The sequence below is a fragment of the Camponotus vicinus genome, unplaced genomic scaffold (assembly GCF_025532165.1).
Source record: "Camponotus vicinus isolate PSW18456_S1 unplaced genomic scaffold, iyCamVici1.0 SCAF_6, whole genome shotgun sequence".
NCBI lineage: Eukaryota > Metazoa > Arthropoda > Insecta > Hymenoptera > Formicidae > Camponotus > Camponotus vicinus.
This window is the reverse complement of record NW_028141978.1, coordinates 13825516-13843528: the sequence shown is the minus strand read 5'-3', so window position 1 is coordinate 13843528 and position 18013 is coordinate 13825516. Positions and strand designations below refer to the sequence as shown.

General features: G+C 28.3%; 1 pseudogene across 1 annotated transcript; it reads left to right on the top strand.

Moving 5' to 3' along the window:
• Positions 1-5567: 5567 nt before the first annotated feature.
• On the top strand, positions 5568-14631 carry LOC145973250 (cytochrome P450 4C1-like; annotated as a pseudogene). The gene is made up of 11 exons (XR_014439392.1): positions 5568-5595; positions 7353-7462; positions 7703-7793; positions 9378-9563; positions 10654-10765; positions 11303-11405; positions 11568-11673; positions 11917-12023; positions 12103-12171; positions 14039-14216; positions 14291-14631. The product of XR_014439392.1 is annotated as a cytochrome P450 4C1-like (transcript).
• Positions 14632-18013: the final 3382 nt, after the last annotated feature.

Sequence of the window (18013 nt, the reverse complement as noted above, 5' to 3'; positions counted from 1 at the left end):
GATTGATAGATTTTGTTTTATCTTATATTGCAATTCGCCAGACTCTATCAAACGTCTGAGAAATATCAAGAAAGACTTCAGAGCATTAACTTTTTGCGGCAATTCCTTTATGGATTCTCCTGGCCAATTTATGTAGTAAGCTGTGTATATAATGAGATTATTATATAATATACATATATTATATAATTATATAGAATGAGAGAAAATGAAAAGGATTGGAAAAGAATAAAAAGAGAATATGAGAATATGAGAATATAAGAGAAAGAAAGAGAGAATTGTATAGAATAAGAGAAAATAAAAAAGAGCGTTCGAAGAGATGTGCGAAAATCAGAATGATTGAAAGAAAATGAAGGAAAATAAATTAAATTAAATTACAGGAAGGTTAGTCAATTTTAAAATATTAATTAATTAATTTTAATATTATGTTATTAATTTTAATAGCTTAGAATAATAATAATAATAATAATAATAATAATAAATCTAAATAAATATAAATATAAATAAATTTAAATAGAATAATAAATATAAATAAATATAATAATATATTCTATCATTTTAAACAAAAGACAATTGATTATCATAACCATTGATGCATCGATAAAATAATTATTTGAGCTCTGATTGACTAAACAACCACTCATGTTTTGTGAAAGTTGCTAATGAATTTTTAGGACCATCACACACGAAATTGCATAGCATAAGACCATATGAACCAATGAGCATCGAGTATTAAGTCGCCATATTAACTTACATAACATAATACTCGATGCTCATTGGTCCATGGTCTTATGTTATGCATATGCAGCTATGCAATTTCATGTGTGATGGCCTTTACAATCGTAAATCATAATGTTGCGATTGCCATTAGAGACAAAATCGCTTTGCATGTGTGCGTGCAAGAGTATGTGTGTAAATGTTGAAAAATGTCACAACTGGTACAGGATTATCATACTTCAGAATTGATAGCACCAATTTTATTCAAACTCAAAAGTCGCAATCCAAAATTTGCATCAATATTGTATTAGAAAAATGCTGTTAAATTTTTGATTATGACTTTAGTTTCTGAGATATTTTAATCGAAAGTTTATTTATGAAAAAATTCGGGATAAACTATTTGATAACGCCCCGATATGTCGAAAATAGTGACTCTCAACGGTCGGGTCCGGTTCATTTATTGTTATGTACTTGGCATCACGATACTTCCGCGTCGCTTGATTAGTTTCTATGATTTTTATATATATCTTTATTATATAACATTTTTAATATTTCAAAACATGATAAATCAAGAATATAACTTCGTAATTCTTGTATTTTTAATAAACGTAATTTTCAAAAGTTATATAATTATTTTTATAGAAAAAAAGGAGACTTAAACAATATATACACTTATATGTATACATATGCACTATAATCACTTCAACAACAATATTTTTGGCGTGGAAGTGACATCTCGTTTTATTATCATGTTGCTTTCAATATCAATCTTCTTTAATGACACGAACTAATCGAGTCATTAGATTAATGATATATAAATGATATTTATTAATGATATATATATATATATATATATATATATATATATATATATGATTAATGATATGTAATATTTATAATACTGACTAGAACAACATTGACTTGATTTATTTAATATTCTAAATCCCAACGAGAGATCCAGATTATTAAACAAATTATTTTTGAGGAGAGGATCCCTCGTTGGGATTCGTAATATTAAACAGATATTTCTCAATTGGATGGGTAAATGGGAAGTAGTCCATTTATTGTACGTATTAAAATATTCTGATGTCGAGTGTATGCAAGATAATTGTACATATATTATCGAGATAAGTATTTATAAAAAACATTTAATAAACAATAATTAATAAAATTAATGGACGTTTTCCAAGACATTTTTTCTTATACTTCTTAAACATCTTTTTATATTTTAAAAGTTTATTTATAAAATTTGAAGCGTTCTGCACTTGTAGCAAAACACGTTTTAATATTATAAATACATTGTAGCATAATATTACTATTATATTACAATGTTTCAATGTTAAGTCTATGTAACGTTTTTGCAATCTTTCGGTGTTGTATGGGATTATACTTAAGATAAGATTATTTTTGATAATTTTATTTTATTTTACACAAACTGTCAAAATTGAAAATTAGCTAATTTGTCAACTGCAAATAATATAAGTGAAGCAAGTCGCAACGCACATATCGGTATCAAAAAAAAGAAGCAACGATACACTTCGAGACTTTCGACATAATATACCTTTTTTAGAAAGAATTAAAGAAATAGTTGTAATTACTATAAATATAGTTATTTTCAATGTCAATTATAAAGTTAAAGTTATTATTACTAGGCACAAGGTTATTATTCTATTCTGAATCACAATTATGGCATACATAATAAGAATCGCCTTTGGTACAGTTATTATGGGACCAACCCTTACAATATGTTACTTTCGTCCACAGAGTGTTACTTCTGTCCTTAGACACATTTTTTAGAATAGAAGTAATATAATCTAAATATGATTCAAGACTTATCCAAATCAACTATAAAAATTTATAAACACATTGTAAAAGAATGCACCGGTAAATAATTACGTCGATATATATACTTTAATTAAGCATAGATAAAAAAACTAAAACACAAAATACTTACATGAATAATGTAAATACACTAATTTCACTCCTGCATATGCAACCGACGCGATCATTCTACAACAATTAGCTGAAAAGAAAGGGAATCGGAGCGTACGCGTTTGACTATATGTATAGTAAAAATTATATTCAACATATTATGTAGGTTAGTAAGAGGGTTATTTTCATGACGCTGTTACCTTTGCCCCCGGTCTGCCCTATAAATATATATACAGGGTGTTGAAAAAAAGGGTCACATATTTTGATAGCAAGTAGTATTGATCAAAACAAGAAGAAAAGGTCTAATTAACATGGGTCCTAAGACTAATATCTTCAAAGATACAAGCTATTTTGTTATTTGAGCTCTTTGTCATTTTCTTATTAGTCGTGTCATCTTTAGAATGTAATGAACAATGGAGTAGGGGAGAGTGGGGTACAATGGGGATATCTTTTTTCTATGTGCCTTAAAAAATAAGAAATAAACAAAGAGAGATAAAGAAACAATTTTTATTTTAATATGAAATGTAATCATTTATCTTCCATAAAAATACTGAAGTAAAGAAACTGAATGTATGATAACAAAATAAAAACTCATTTTTTACAAAAAACAAAAAATTTTAATGCTGACTCAGCATTAGAGGAGGTGCTCTATGTGATTGCCATTCACTATCACGCATCTTTCAGCCCTACGTCTTAGAGAATCACGCACTTGTTCTGAAGGTGACACGACTAATAAGAAAGTGACAAAGAGCTCAAATAACAAAATAGCTTGTATCTTTGAAGATATTAGTCTTAGGACCCATGTTAATTAGACCTTTTCTTCTTGTTTTGATCAATACTACCTGCTATCAAAATATGTGACCCTTTTTTTTCAACACCCTGTATATAGAGAGAGATTAATGATACATACATGTGTGTGTGTGTGTGTGTTTGTGTCATTAAGCAAGGAGGAATTGTTCAATCGTCTGTATCTCAAGCATAAATTTCTGATTATTAATATGCCCTTGAGCTAATGAACGGCTATAAGTATAAGTCTGCGATTTACATTATCAGTTCAAGAAGAATGATTTTACTGGCATGTGTATCTCCTTGGTGAGATTTACAATTGCATTTTAAACATTGGAGTGTTTCAATTGATCGTCGTATTAGAAAATTTATCAGGTAATATATAAAATAAAATTTTATAATACCATTGCAAAATCCAAACATTGGTTAATAATACTATAATTATTTTAAGAGCATGATTTTAATATAAATATTTAATATAAATTTTTCAAACATCACAAGCTGTCAGTTTTATACGATTTCTTTTTGTTATAATTTTATTAAATATATATTATAACAGAAGTATTTTTACACAAATATGTTTAAGAATTAGATACACAACAAAACGATAGAACAAACACTTATAAGAAATCACAATAATTATAAAATTTGTATATTATATGAAAACACAATATAATAGAATAATAATTTTGTTAAAAAGTCAAATAAAAATTAATATAATAAATCTTTGTTTATGACACAATTTGCGAATGCTTAATCAAATAGTTTTGGTTTATTACAAAATGCTCTGTTTACAAAACAATATAAGTATATTTATAGATCTAATTGTAAGATACTTTCGAACAAAGATTTGCATAGAAGTGAATTTTAAGTGGACATTGTGATGTAATCGCTTAAGAATTTTATACATTTATACAGTTATAGACTAAATAAAATTATAATTAAAATATTAATGCTAAAAACAGTTTATATGTTAAATGTTTGCGACAAGAATTGATACAAGAATTGATATAAGAATTGATATAAGAATAATACTAGTCCTATTTATGATACTATTAATAGTTTTACAATAAATTCTCACGAAATTTTATCTCTTACAATAAAAAGCAATTGCAAGCAATGGTCGAAAAATTAAAAATATTTTTATTGGATTTATATATTTTTCATTACATAAATAATATTTTTTTTCCATTTACAATGAGCAAGTTTAACATATTTTTTCATAAAAGTTGATTATAAAAAATATACAATTAACGCATTTCAGTGATCTTTCTATTATTCTCTCTCTCTTTATGTCTCTTTCTATTTAGGATTAACATTTAGAATAACAAGATAATTATCAATTTTGTCGGAGAATTACTACCATTTATTGTGTAATACATGTGAAGAATCAAAGAAACAATAAACAGAATAAGCTTAATTTGACAGTTAAGAATATCAACATTAAGGAACGATGTTTATAAATATATTAATATTATTCATATTTATTTTATCGATATATTATTATTACGTACATTATGGAAAAAAAGGTCGACTCCTTCATCTTTTACCGAGACCCCCAAGCGTTCCGATTTTCGGCAATATATTCCAGCTCCCACTTTCAGCAGGCAAGTACAAACTATCTACTCTATTTAATTGACAAATAACTCATCATTTATGCATACATGCACAAGCAAAAATATTAAAACCATAAATCCTTTGCTCTGAAACGTATACTTATCAAGATTATTATTATACATGCAGATTACATATCGGAGCACTTCTCTTTGGAATAATCATTTGTAATTAACTTTTTTAATTATTTTTCTATTTTCAAGATAAAGATGCGCTAATATTGAAAATAACAATAAAATTAGTTGTACTAAAATTTTTCGATAATTAAAAATTAAATCAAAATTGGCAAATTAGAGACACAGCACGGTAGTTGGTGTGCAAGAGAGAAACAATACTTCCTTCCTTCTGATTATTCGTGTACACCAATTAAATATAATTATATCAACAAAAATGAACGTTTCGAATGATCTTTTGATCCTTCTTCAGTGCGACGTTAACAATATGCGAAACAAAGTGTTGCACATGACTCATCAAATTATAAAAATATCTGTTATTGATGCATTGATTAGTAGAACGCATACATGTTAGATTGTATCTCGCAGATATCTGGTAAGCGCATGTTTCAAATAATTCTTCAAGTTATTGTATTGTAATGTGATAAATCTAACAAGTCAAGTAAAAATATGAATACAAGGAAATATTACGTAATATGCGTAATATACGAAATATACGTAAATTAACTCTTTATACTTTAATTACTAGTCAGAAACATGACTCATCAGATTCTGCGCTTTTTACAAATTGATAATGATATGTCGTTGTGTATCTCTCATGTTGACTTAAGATTCAATGATGGAATTAGACATATTTCTTTCAATTTGCTATTTTATTGTAGGTATGTGGATAGCTTTGGCGATTCCTTCTTCTATGTTCAATGAGGTCTTGGATATCTTCAACTCTTTTCATCCGAGATTTTAGTTTACAATGGAAGAAGGAATAATAAACTTAATTTCTTTGATGTTACGATAGTCGTGAACAATAATTTAACTGAATTTGAGATCATAAACCCACTTTTTCTGGGAGATATCTAAATTAAAAATGGAATCATTCACTATGCTATAAGAGAGGAATAATTGTAGGATTGGTGGATTCTTATTGTCACATCCCAGTGCCTTTTTATTGTCACATCCCAGATTTCACTAAAAAAACTTTGAGCTGATAATCAGTATTTCCTTGGATAATGGTTATCCTCTGGCTTACATTTTCAATGTAATACGAGAACATCTGAGGTTGCTATTAGCCAAGAATCAAACAAATTTAGAGTTTAATGAGAACCTTTAAAGAACCCTCTTGATATTTCACAATACCTTACATATCAACAATAATATTCGGAACAATTTAAATGAATTCTTAGTGATCATGACATAGGATTATCTTATTTTGACCTACATAAATTTCAGTTAGTTTTGTCATAAAAACATAATGCTAAAAGATTCATGCAGCAATATATAAAGTCTCATGCAATGATTGCGAAGCGTCATATGTCGGTTAGATTAGTAGACAAATGAAAAAACGAATTTCGGGATACCGAAACTATATCCAGAGTAATACTTTGCAATTTTTAGTCATAACCAATCATAGACTCAAATTTGGTCATGATTTTAATTGGGGAGAATCTGAAATTTTGGACAGAGTGTCCTGATTTGACAAAAGATTTGTCTCTGAAATACTGTTTATCAAACGACAAAAAATAGCTTGAATTTGCAGAGTAATATAGAGGACTTGCATCACGCATTTGCAACGATAATCGATAATTTATCGAAAATATGAGATGTTTGTTCACATATTTATATGTTTGCTATTATCAAGTCAACCGAGTTTGTTCTCGGTTGAGTCTATGTTTACTTCCTAACAACCGAAGACATATTTATACATTTCATCATCGAATCTTAAGCCAACTTGAAAGATACATAATGGTATAGTTAAACAGTTAATTAACACTATAATTGACAAAAATATATTGTATAACACGTATATTTACGCTACGTTAATCTAACGTTATCTATCGAAGACAGATATTTTTATAATTTGATGCGTATAACACTTTGTAAGATATATTATTAAAGTTGCACCGAAGAGGGATCAATAGATCATCCGAAACGTTCGCTTTTCTCAATGTAATTATATTTAATTTGAAATATACGAAGGATAATCAGAAGGAAGGAAGTATTGTTTCTTCCTTGCGCTCCAACTATTGCACTGTGTCTCTAATTTGCCAATTTTGATTTAATCTTTAATTATCATTATTTGAACCAATTTTCAATTTTATTTAATTTTTATATCAATACTTATAATATATTTTTCAGTGGAACGATGGAAGTTATTGTGTACAGTATCTGACAAATATTATCCTATTTTCAAACTATGGGGATTGATCGAATTTATTGTGTCTATCCGTCATCCAGATGATCTGGAAGTAATAAAAAAATTTCTGGAAAGATTTAATTCTCTATAGATATTACAATTAAGATTTACAATTTAGATTTACAAGACCTACTATTTAACAAGATTTTTGCTGACAAAAATATTTCTTCAAAGAATAAAAAGATCGATACAGAACTCCATACAGATTAGATTAAAATATGAGATACAATTAATAAATTATTTGTGCATTTGAGATTGAATGCTACTAAATAGATGTTTCCGGTGATTTTAGAAGATACTAAGCAGCACTAAGCACATCGATAAAAGTCGTGCATATAATGTATTACATCCCTGGTTCGGCACAGGTCTCCTCATCAGTACAGGTACCATAATAATATTAGTATATAAAAACGTACAAACTTTTTTATTACAGTTTGTTATCGTGTATTAAGGGAATATTCTAGTCTAGCGGAAAAATTGATTTTTTTTCCTATTTTGCAAATATTTGGTATGGAAAATATGCCTGTAAGAAGATTTAGTCCGATTCACAAAATTGATAAAGTTATAGCACCTGGTATGGAGCGATCTCGGCACTCGAGCCGCGCGGCGCACAATAGAACATTTTGTCATTTATATTTCGTTTAAGTTCAGCTAATGAACTGCTTGAACGTTGTTTAGGAGCAGAAACATAAAATAGCAACGAAAATTTTTTGAATTTATTGATTTGGACTTTTGCCTCAAAACATCTTCATTCCGGAGCAAAGATGATTGAAGTAGCAACTTTTCTGACAGTTATTACCTTCAATGAAGAATTTATACCAATTTTGAAAGTTATGAACGTAATGAGAGTGACTATTGGTCATAGCAAACGAAGATGTACGCAAATTCTCGGAACAAAGCTCGTATCACCTGCTCAGAACGGCATTCAATTGACTTCGTTAGAGACGAGAGAATAAATCGCAGGGAAGAGAGAACTGCTCGGCAGGACTTCTATGAGCAGGAGGAAGGTCCCCTCTATAGTCCTGCACTAACTGATTGATCGTAAATTATCTCCATGTAAGTACTCTATATTCAGTACAAAAAACTTTAAACATGTTTTTCTCAAAATCATGTTTTTCTTTTTGGCTCTCATGATATTTCAAAAACCAGTTGATCAATTAAGCCGAACTTATGCATATGTACATCTTCAGCATATGTATAGCTATAGCCCCATCCAAAATCAAATCGGAATATTTTTTTTTATTTTTACAGCCCTTTAATGGTGCAAAAATGATAAAAATCGAAATTTAATTTTCTAAATAACGTTATTTTTTCAATATTTTTTTTTATTTTGGTACTTGCTATAGCCAAACTCATAGTAATTAAGAATCTCTTTGGTTTTTTGTTTCAGATAAGAAGAACAGCCGGAATCATTAGAGCTATGGATCAATTCTTTTTTCATGATCTTATTCAATTTTATATATCGCACTTATTTAACATTATTTTTTAGTGAAAAAATTTTGAAACATACTTCAAGTATGTATAAATATTTGGGAAAAAACCATATCTTCAAAAAATTAATACTTGTCTTTATACAAATTCGTAAATATAGCATACAAAAAAATTCGAGACTGGAATACTTCATTAAAATCGCAATTTTAAATCAAACATCATTATGTAACAGACTTTTTAATAAATTTTAGTATATTTTTTATTTACCAATCTATATATAAAAGATTTAATTACAAAATTATAATTAAATTCAAGTTAATACTTTCAACATTTATCGTAGAAATTTCATGAAAAGATATATTTAAAGGATTATAAAAGAATTTTTGCGACATAAAAAGAAATAAATGTAGAATAATATTGTTATTTAAGATTGGGCAATAAACATTAAACTAAGAGAGACAGTATAACATTTATAAATCTTATTCTATTATTTGTATTTTATTGTATAATTTTGCGTTATCTTGTTTTTGTTTCAGGCGTTAAATGGCAAGCACGGCGAAAGATATTAACACCTGCATTCCATTTTAATATATTGAATCAGTTCGTCGTTATCTTGATCAATGAAAGTAATTGCATGACAAAATCTTTAAAGGATGTCGGAGGCACATTTGTAAAGGATTTATTACCATTTATTAGTGAATATACGTTAAATGCGATATGCGGTAATATTCTATAAATAATTCATCTCTTTATCTACATTAAATACGTTATTGAGGCCGTGTTCACTGCACGTGCACGAAAAACCTGACCTATTTGCCAACATTGTACTGTGCTCATGGTGCTTGAGGCTGTACGCTATTTTATGTTTATTTTTTAATTTTTTTAAAAACAGAATCAAAATTATTCACATGTTATCTAATCTATTTATTTTATTTTCAATCATTGTTTCAGTGATATCAATTAGAAGTTGTTCTCTTATTAAATAAATTATATTCAAAATAGCGATATTGAAAAATATCATGCATAGTTCTTATAAAATCTGGGTAAATATTTACATTATCTTTACACAGCCAGCCCCAAATGACTTGACTTTGACATATATTATTAAGATCACTGCCCTGAGTAACATCCAAAAGATTTTAGGCGTCGTTCGTTGTTTATTAAAAAATTATAATCAAAAAAGACACGAATTTCACGTAATCTTTAAACATCTTGTGCATTTAATGGAATGTTTTTTTGACATATACGCGGTTATTTAATTATTTATTTGAGTTTTTAAAAATAAGAAATAGTTATTAATAAATATTAAATTATTCAGAAGTGGTATGGAGTGGACCTCGTTTAGTGTGGAAAGTTGCAAACCTATGTGGAAGCGTACAATAATAGACCTCGCTTCGCACTGACTCAGGGGTGGTGTGGGGTGGACTTCGCTTCACGTGGAAAGTTGCAAACCTATATGAAATCAAATCTATGTGGAACTGTACAATAGAGATCTATTATTGTATGATTTCACATAGCTTTGCAACTTTCTACGTGAAGCGAGGTCCACCCCACACCATCCCTGAGTCAGTGCGAAACAAAGTCTATTATTGTACGCTTCCACATAGGTTTGTAATTTTCCTCACAAAACCAGATTCTCAATTATAATCGATGTATATGCAAAGGTCAAAGAAATTGAGATGTTCTTCAATATGCTTATTCCTTTATAACTTTAGGAAGGAAAACGTTGTTTCTTCTGGCATAGACAATCATATTGTGCATTTTATGTCCACGAATTCTGGAACACTCTCTATAATAATAAATAAATTTTAGAAACTGCCATGGGCGTCTCTTTGCAACTCTTTGCAACTGTTTTGAAACTCGGCGAGTTTCAACAACAGTATCGAAATGCAATCCACGAAATAATCTAAATGATAATTTATAGGTAATTCAATATATGAGAGTATAATAAATAACTGTGTGACATGTCTGTGACATGTCTCCCTTAAATTATTATAATGTTATAGCTATACATTTTGAAAAATAGATTGATTATTAAACAGTCATATGAACAACTAGTGTTTATATCAATGTTAAATATCGATTTGTTTAAGTCCGCAATTAGCAATTAACATGTATTGTACATGCTCTATTAAATGTTTTAATTAAATTGCTTTCAATCTTGAAACTATTTAAAAATTTAAAAAATATGAATTGTATGGGAAAAATTTGTAGATTAAAAAATATTAAAAAAATATTAAAAAAATATTTAGCTAAAACAAAAATACAATGTTTTTAGAAGGTTCTCTCTCTCTGTATAACTTTTTCATCACACATATAGTTTTAAATTTTTTATATATTTTCTATAATCTGTGATTCTTTAGAGTTAAGATTACTCTATTACTTCATGATAGCTTTAAATAATGCTTTTACAAAATAACATTATTATTGAAATTATATAAATTAATGAATTTTGTTTTAGAGCATTAAAGCCTTGGTTTCTTAGTGATTTATTATTCTCATTATCGCCACAAGGAAGAAAACAAACAAAGATCTTGAAGATATTGCATGGATTTACAGAAAAAGTACGTTATAAATCATGTTATCTCCTTAAATCCTTCGAGCATTTTTAAAAATTACAATAAATCTTGTAATATTAATAACATATTACATTATTAATATTTATAATGTAATACAATATGCTATTGCTATTTAATACAAAAATTAAATATCGTACTCGTGTATAGGTCATCGCGGAAAGAAAACTTTATCATGAACGCACAGGTAATCGATTCTTAAAGAATCTTGAAGGTGATAAAGAGATGGAGGCAGAAGATATTGAAGTATTTGGAAGTATGTAAGAAATCAAAGTTTCTCAACTTAAATTCGACTTTGCAATCTAAAATTATAAATTATACTTGCTCTATTTACACTAAATATATGTATAATTACATACAAAATGATGCAATACATGTTCGCTATAAGAATAAATTATTACTATTTGTAAGAAAGTTTAAATTTTAAACTAGAACAATGTTATATAATTAAAGCGCAATGAACGCAAAAATGAGGTAATCGCTAATTGTTTATTTCTAGTTAAAAAAAACCGACTAGCCATGTTAGACCTTTTAATAGCGGCATCTCGAGAAAGTTCTTTAACTGATTTGGACATAAGAGAGGAAGTCGATACTTTCATGTTTGAAGTACGTATATGTAATATATTTTTTAATTTTTTGTACATATTATCTAAGCACATATAACAATATGACGATCTGATTATAGGGTCATGATACTACAGCAGCGGGTATAATGTTTGCTTTATTATTATTAGCTGAACACAAAGATGTCCAGGTATACCTCAATATCTTATGACATAATATTTAAATATTTAATATTTAAATATTTAATATTTAAATATAATACACTGTAAACAAGTACTTGATATTTGTACTACTTTGAATAGAAAGCGAAATTTAAATATTATGTCATAAGATATTGAGGTATACCTGGACATCTTTGTGTTCAGCTAATAGTAATAAAGCAAACATTATATATATATATATATAGGGTGGGCCATTTTAATACGTCCACGGGAATATCTCCTCAGATAAGGGGATAGCGGAAAATGCCTCAGACAAAAGTTGTATGGTTTGAAAGGGGCTATAATATGGTGTCATTAGTTTGACCTTGGAAAGTCGTTTGAAGGTCACGATAGGTCACTTTCAATTTCTTAAACGGGACTCCCTACTTTTTATTACATATTCTTGTAGCTTATCTCAAGAGCTTTCCAAAACACTATAATAAAGTATTTTTTTATTGAGTACTTTTCGAGTTATGAGGCTTGAAATCATTTCTTAATTTTACATAAATCATAAAATATCTAGCAAGACATTTTTTTTTCGTTTATCTTATCTTAATACTTTTATGTACAAAATAATGAGAGGAATCGATTGATGTAAAGAAAACACATAGTTGTTTTGAAGAAAAAATATGTAATTTGCAATTAACAATTTCATATTTTTTCTTAAAAACAACTATGTGTTTTCTTTATACCAATTCCTCTCATTATTTTGTGTATAAAAGTATTTAGGTAAGATAATCGAAAAATGAATATTTTACTAGATATTTTATGGTTTATGTAAAATTGAGAAATTATTTCAAGTCTTATAACTCGGAAAGTACTTGATGAAAAAATATTTAATTATAGTGTTTTGGAAAGCTCTCGACCTCAGCTATAAGAGAATATAATAAAAAATGTGGGTTGCCATTTAAGATTTTTATGGTGACCTTGACCGCGCTTTTCGAGGGCATCCCAAGGTCAAATAAATACCATCAGCTAATAGATTTTGTTAAGTCATTCTTTTCTGTCTAAACTATTTTTTCAAAAAATTAATATTTTCTGAGATATTTAGCCGTTCCGGAACTTTTGCCCTACCCTGTATTATATACAGGGTGTCAAGCGTATATGTACCCAAAGAAAAACCATAAGTAGATCTCGTTAAACTGAACTAAAAAGTCTTTTATCATTTTGTAAAAACTACGTAAAATTTCGAGATATTAAGAAAAAATATGTAATTTGCAATTAACAATTACATTTTTTTTTTCGAAACAATTATGTATTTTTATTACATCAATTGATTCCTTTCATTATTTTGTACATAAAAATATTGAAGTAAGATATACGAAAAATGAATATTTTACTAAATATTTTATGGTTTATGTAAAAATTGAGAAAATTCCGAAAGAATTAAAACTTCTCAAGACAAATATGAACAAATATGTTTTGATTTATTATGAATTTATTTATATTTATGCATATAAAGAAAATTGAAAAATATATTTTAATTATTATCGATGATATAGGAACGTGTGAGGGTTGAAGTTAATACTATGATGCAAGAGAACGGAGGGAAACTTACCATGAAATCATTGCAAAATTTATCATATTTAGACAGATGTTTAAAAGAAACGCTACGTTTGTATCCCAGCGTGTTTTTAGTATTACGAGATACTGCGGAAGAGAGATGTAAAACTACGTAATTAATCACTTTATTTTATATGTTTTTGAATATGTCACATAACACGAAGCATAAATTATAGAACGTAAAATTTAATATACATATTATATTACAATTTAAAAATACAATATTATGTACATATTATTTTTCTCAAAAAAATCTTATTTTTATAAATTTTGAAATTTTATAATACTTTTCAGATTCATATGTCGTACCTGCTGGAACAATCTTACATCTTAATATTTATGGAGTTCAGAGATCCTAATTTTTGGCCAAATCCAGAAGTATTTGATCCAGATAGATTCTTGCCCAAGAAGATGCAGAATTGTCATCCTTATTCCTACCTGCCATTCAGCGCAGGACCAAGAAATTGCATAGGTGAATTGGTCGTGATTTTCATTTCTCTTCATGCTGATAATTTTTGACAGACTTCGAATTTTATGTATTATTAGGTCAACGATTCGGTATGTTGGAATTAAAGGCTATGATAGCTCCTTTGGTGCACAATTTTTATTTGGAGCCCATTGAGTATTTAAAGGATATTCAATTGAAGGCCGATATAATACTTCGTCCTTCTCATCCGGTTCATATAAAATTCATCCCCATCAAATGCAAATAACCGTTTAAAACTAACACAAATACTACATGAGTGTAAGATGTGCAAATTGCGAGAAAATCGTTATACATATTATTATATTATATCGTTATACATTATATTATATACATATATGCATTTATAAACAAAATACACATTGTATATGAACATTGTATTTAAAAATATGGAGATGGATATTGTTTGCTAACAAAAATATAGATAATTTTTAATATTTAAAAATCAATATGGTTCTCATTTAAAAAATAATTATTTGACTAGAAAGTGATTAAAATTTCTTGTAAATTCGCGTGGAAATGTCGTAAAAATACGATCCAAACACTCCGCGCGATCCTCGCTGAAATGGCCGACTATTTAATCACGCCGATCACGCGCTTATTAGCCGATCTTCTTTAATTAATATCTTGAAATTTTACGTGGTGTTTGTAAAATGGTATAGGATTTTTTAGTTCAGTTTAACGAGATCTATTTATGGTTTTTCTCTGACACATGATAACTGAGGTACCCTGTATATATACAGGGTATGAGGGCAATCTCTTCCCAAAAATAGCTCTTGTAACTTACCACGAGAGCTTTTCAAAACACTATAATAAAGTATTTTTTCATCGAGTACTTTTCGAATTAGGCTTGAAATAATTTCTTAATTTTTACATGAACCGTGAAATATCTAGTAAAATATTCATTTTTCGATTATCTTACCTTAATACTTTTATTTACAAAATAGTGAGAGGAATCAATTGGTGTAAAAAAGACACAATTGTTTCGAAAAAAAAAAAATGTAATTGTTAATTGCAAATTAGATATTTTTTTGTCGAATGTATGTAAGATAATTGTATATACATATATGATGAAGATAAGTATTTAATAAGAAATACTTAATAATAAACACTAATTAATAAAATTAATAGACATTTATTAAAGGCGATTTTTCTTATCCATCTTAAGCACATCTTTTTATTTTTTCAAAATTTATTTATTAAATTTAAAGCGTTCCGCACTTGTAGCAAAACGCGTTTTAATATTATACGTTGCACCGTAATATTACTATAATCTTACATTGTAATATTTCTAAGAGCGGGCATTTCAACGTTTATGCAAGCTTGCAGTGTAATGTTGCAGTAACATTTCGCATCTTCTATGCAATATTACAATGTTTCAATGTTAGGTCTTTGTAACGTTTTTGGAATCTTTCGATGTTGTATGGGATTATACATTTTTAATGATAATTTTATTTTATTTTACACAACTGTCAAAACTGATAATTGATTTGACAACTGCAAATAACATAAGCGAAGCAATTCGCAGTGCACATATCAGCATCGTAAAAAAGAAGCAACGATATACTTCGAGATTTTCGACATAATATGCCTTTTTTAGAAAGGATTAAAAAAATAGTTGTAATTATCATAAATATAGTTATTTTCAGCGTCAACTATAAAGTTAAAGTTTTTATTACTAGGCACAAGATTATTATTATCAACATTATAATAGTAATAATTAAAAATAGAATATCTCAATTATAATTAATTTTACTATGCAATTATATTATTCTTTTTAATTATGCAATTAACTCCTTGCTCAGTATATATTTAGCAAAGATCTTTATCGACTCCAGAGCAATGTTGAAATTTCGATCGATGGATTCCAATTGCCATTACATCAGCTGAAGAATACTGATGGAGATACAAAAGAATTAAAATTCGATATTATTGGTCAAATTCGCAGAAGATATAACTATAGGCAAAATACCTATGAAAAGGGTGGGAGTATGACAGGGAGATACAATATCTTCGAAACTATTTACCTTGCACTGGAGGATATTTTCAAAAAACACCCTTGAGATAAAAAGGGCATAAACATCGATGGCCGATATTTAAACCATCTCTACTTTACGGACAACATTTTACTCATTAATATCGATCTAAAACAACTGGAAGAAATGTTGATCGACCTAAATGCTGTATCTGAAGGAGGCTTCAAAATAAATGTCGGGAAAATCAAGGTCATGACCCTAGAACAAACAATAATTAAAGTGAAGAATAAAATAATAGACAAAGTTGAAGATTACATATATCTAGATCACATAATAAAACTATACGAGGAAAATCAAATGAAATGGCCGAAATAGTGAAACGAATCCAAATGGAAAAGTTGGGATTCATTCTGATAGATCGCAGTATTCTAATAAATTTGAAAAGAAAATTCTTGCATGTGTCTTTTCGGTTATAAGATACGAAAAGGCATTGACTGTAAAATCAGCTAATAAACTCAGAGTAGTGCAGCGAAGTATCGAACGAATTATGCTCGGAATCAGCCAGAGCGACCGAGTTAGGAATGAGGAAATCAGAGGAAGGATAAAGGTGGAAGACATCATAGCAAGGATTATGAAGCTGAAATGGAATTGGATGGAACACATTGCAAGGCAAGGGGACAAAAAGTGGACCAAGTATATCGTGAAATGGAGACCAAGGCAACATAGATGGAGTGCTGGCAAACCACAGAGGAGATGGATAGACGACATCAAGAAAAGAGTGGGCAAAAGATGGATTCAGGAGGCACCAAACAGATCAGAGTGGAGGAAAAAAGGGGAGCTTATATCCAGGAGTGAATAAAGGCTCTTAAAGAAGAAGAAAAAGAAGAAATTAAAGAAGTTATATTTTCAAAGACTATTGTTCTCGTTCCTTACATTGCATCGAATTCTCATGTACTCTACCGAGTAGAAGTTTACAGTTTGATAAAGAAAGAGAAAGAGATGAGATATCTTACAAGGAAAGTGAAACAAATATCTCTAATGAACTTTGATGAACTTTGGATATGTTATCTAAATCAAGCTTGCATCCGATTTACACTTTTTAGCCTACTATCATCCCCACTTCTTTTGTTTCATAGCATCTGGACTTCGCGGAGACGTAAGACACTCGAGTTCAGGAACGGTATTAATTGCAAATCATATGGAGCTTGACATGTCTTTCCATACACTTTTAATTCATTCAAAAGTTATCATTATTATAAGTTATAAATTATAAAATTAAAAGTAACACTAAAATGGAATATATAGTAATTGTGTGTATATGTATGTATGTATATATAACATTCATGATCTAGATTAAAATAATAGATATATATATTTTTATTTATTTTCTTTCCCCCTTGAAAACAATCGATACTACACTAAAACTCATCAAAATCGGAAGTAAATCACATTTGTATTGTATTTTCTATACATATATAAGTATAATCTCTCTCGAAATAGGCCACCTGATCTGAGAGTAATAAGTGCGTTTATCACAATTAAAATAATTCAAGAGTAGCAACGATCATCGTTTGTGACTTTTCTAAAAATAATACGAAAAGTTATTAAATCGTTCAATGCGCGTCTTTTTTATTTATTGAACTATCGAATTGATAAAAGTTTGACCATATACATTTTTTTTCACGAAAATTGATAAAAGAAGCAAAATTTTTCCTTATTTATCGTTAATATCGATATTGATATCTTGATTGAAAAAAAATTCATTTTAATCAAAAACTGGATACTTCAAATCTCGTGTATATATGCGTC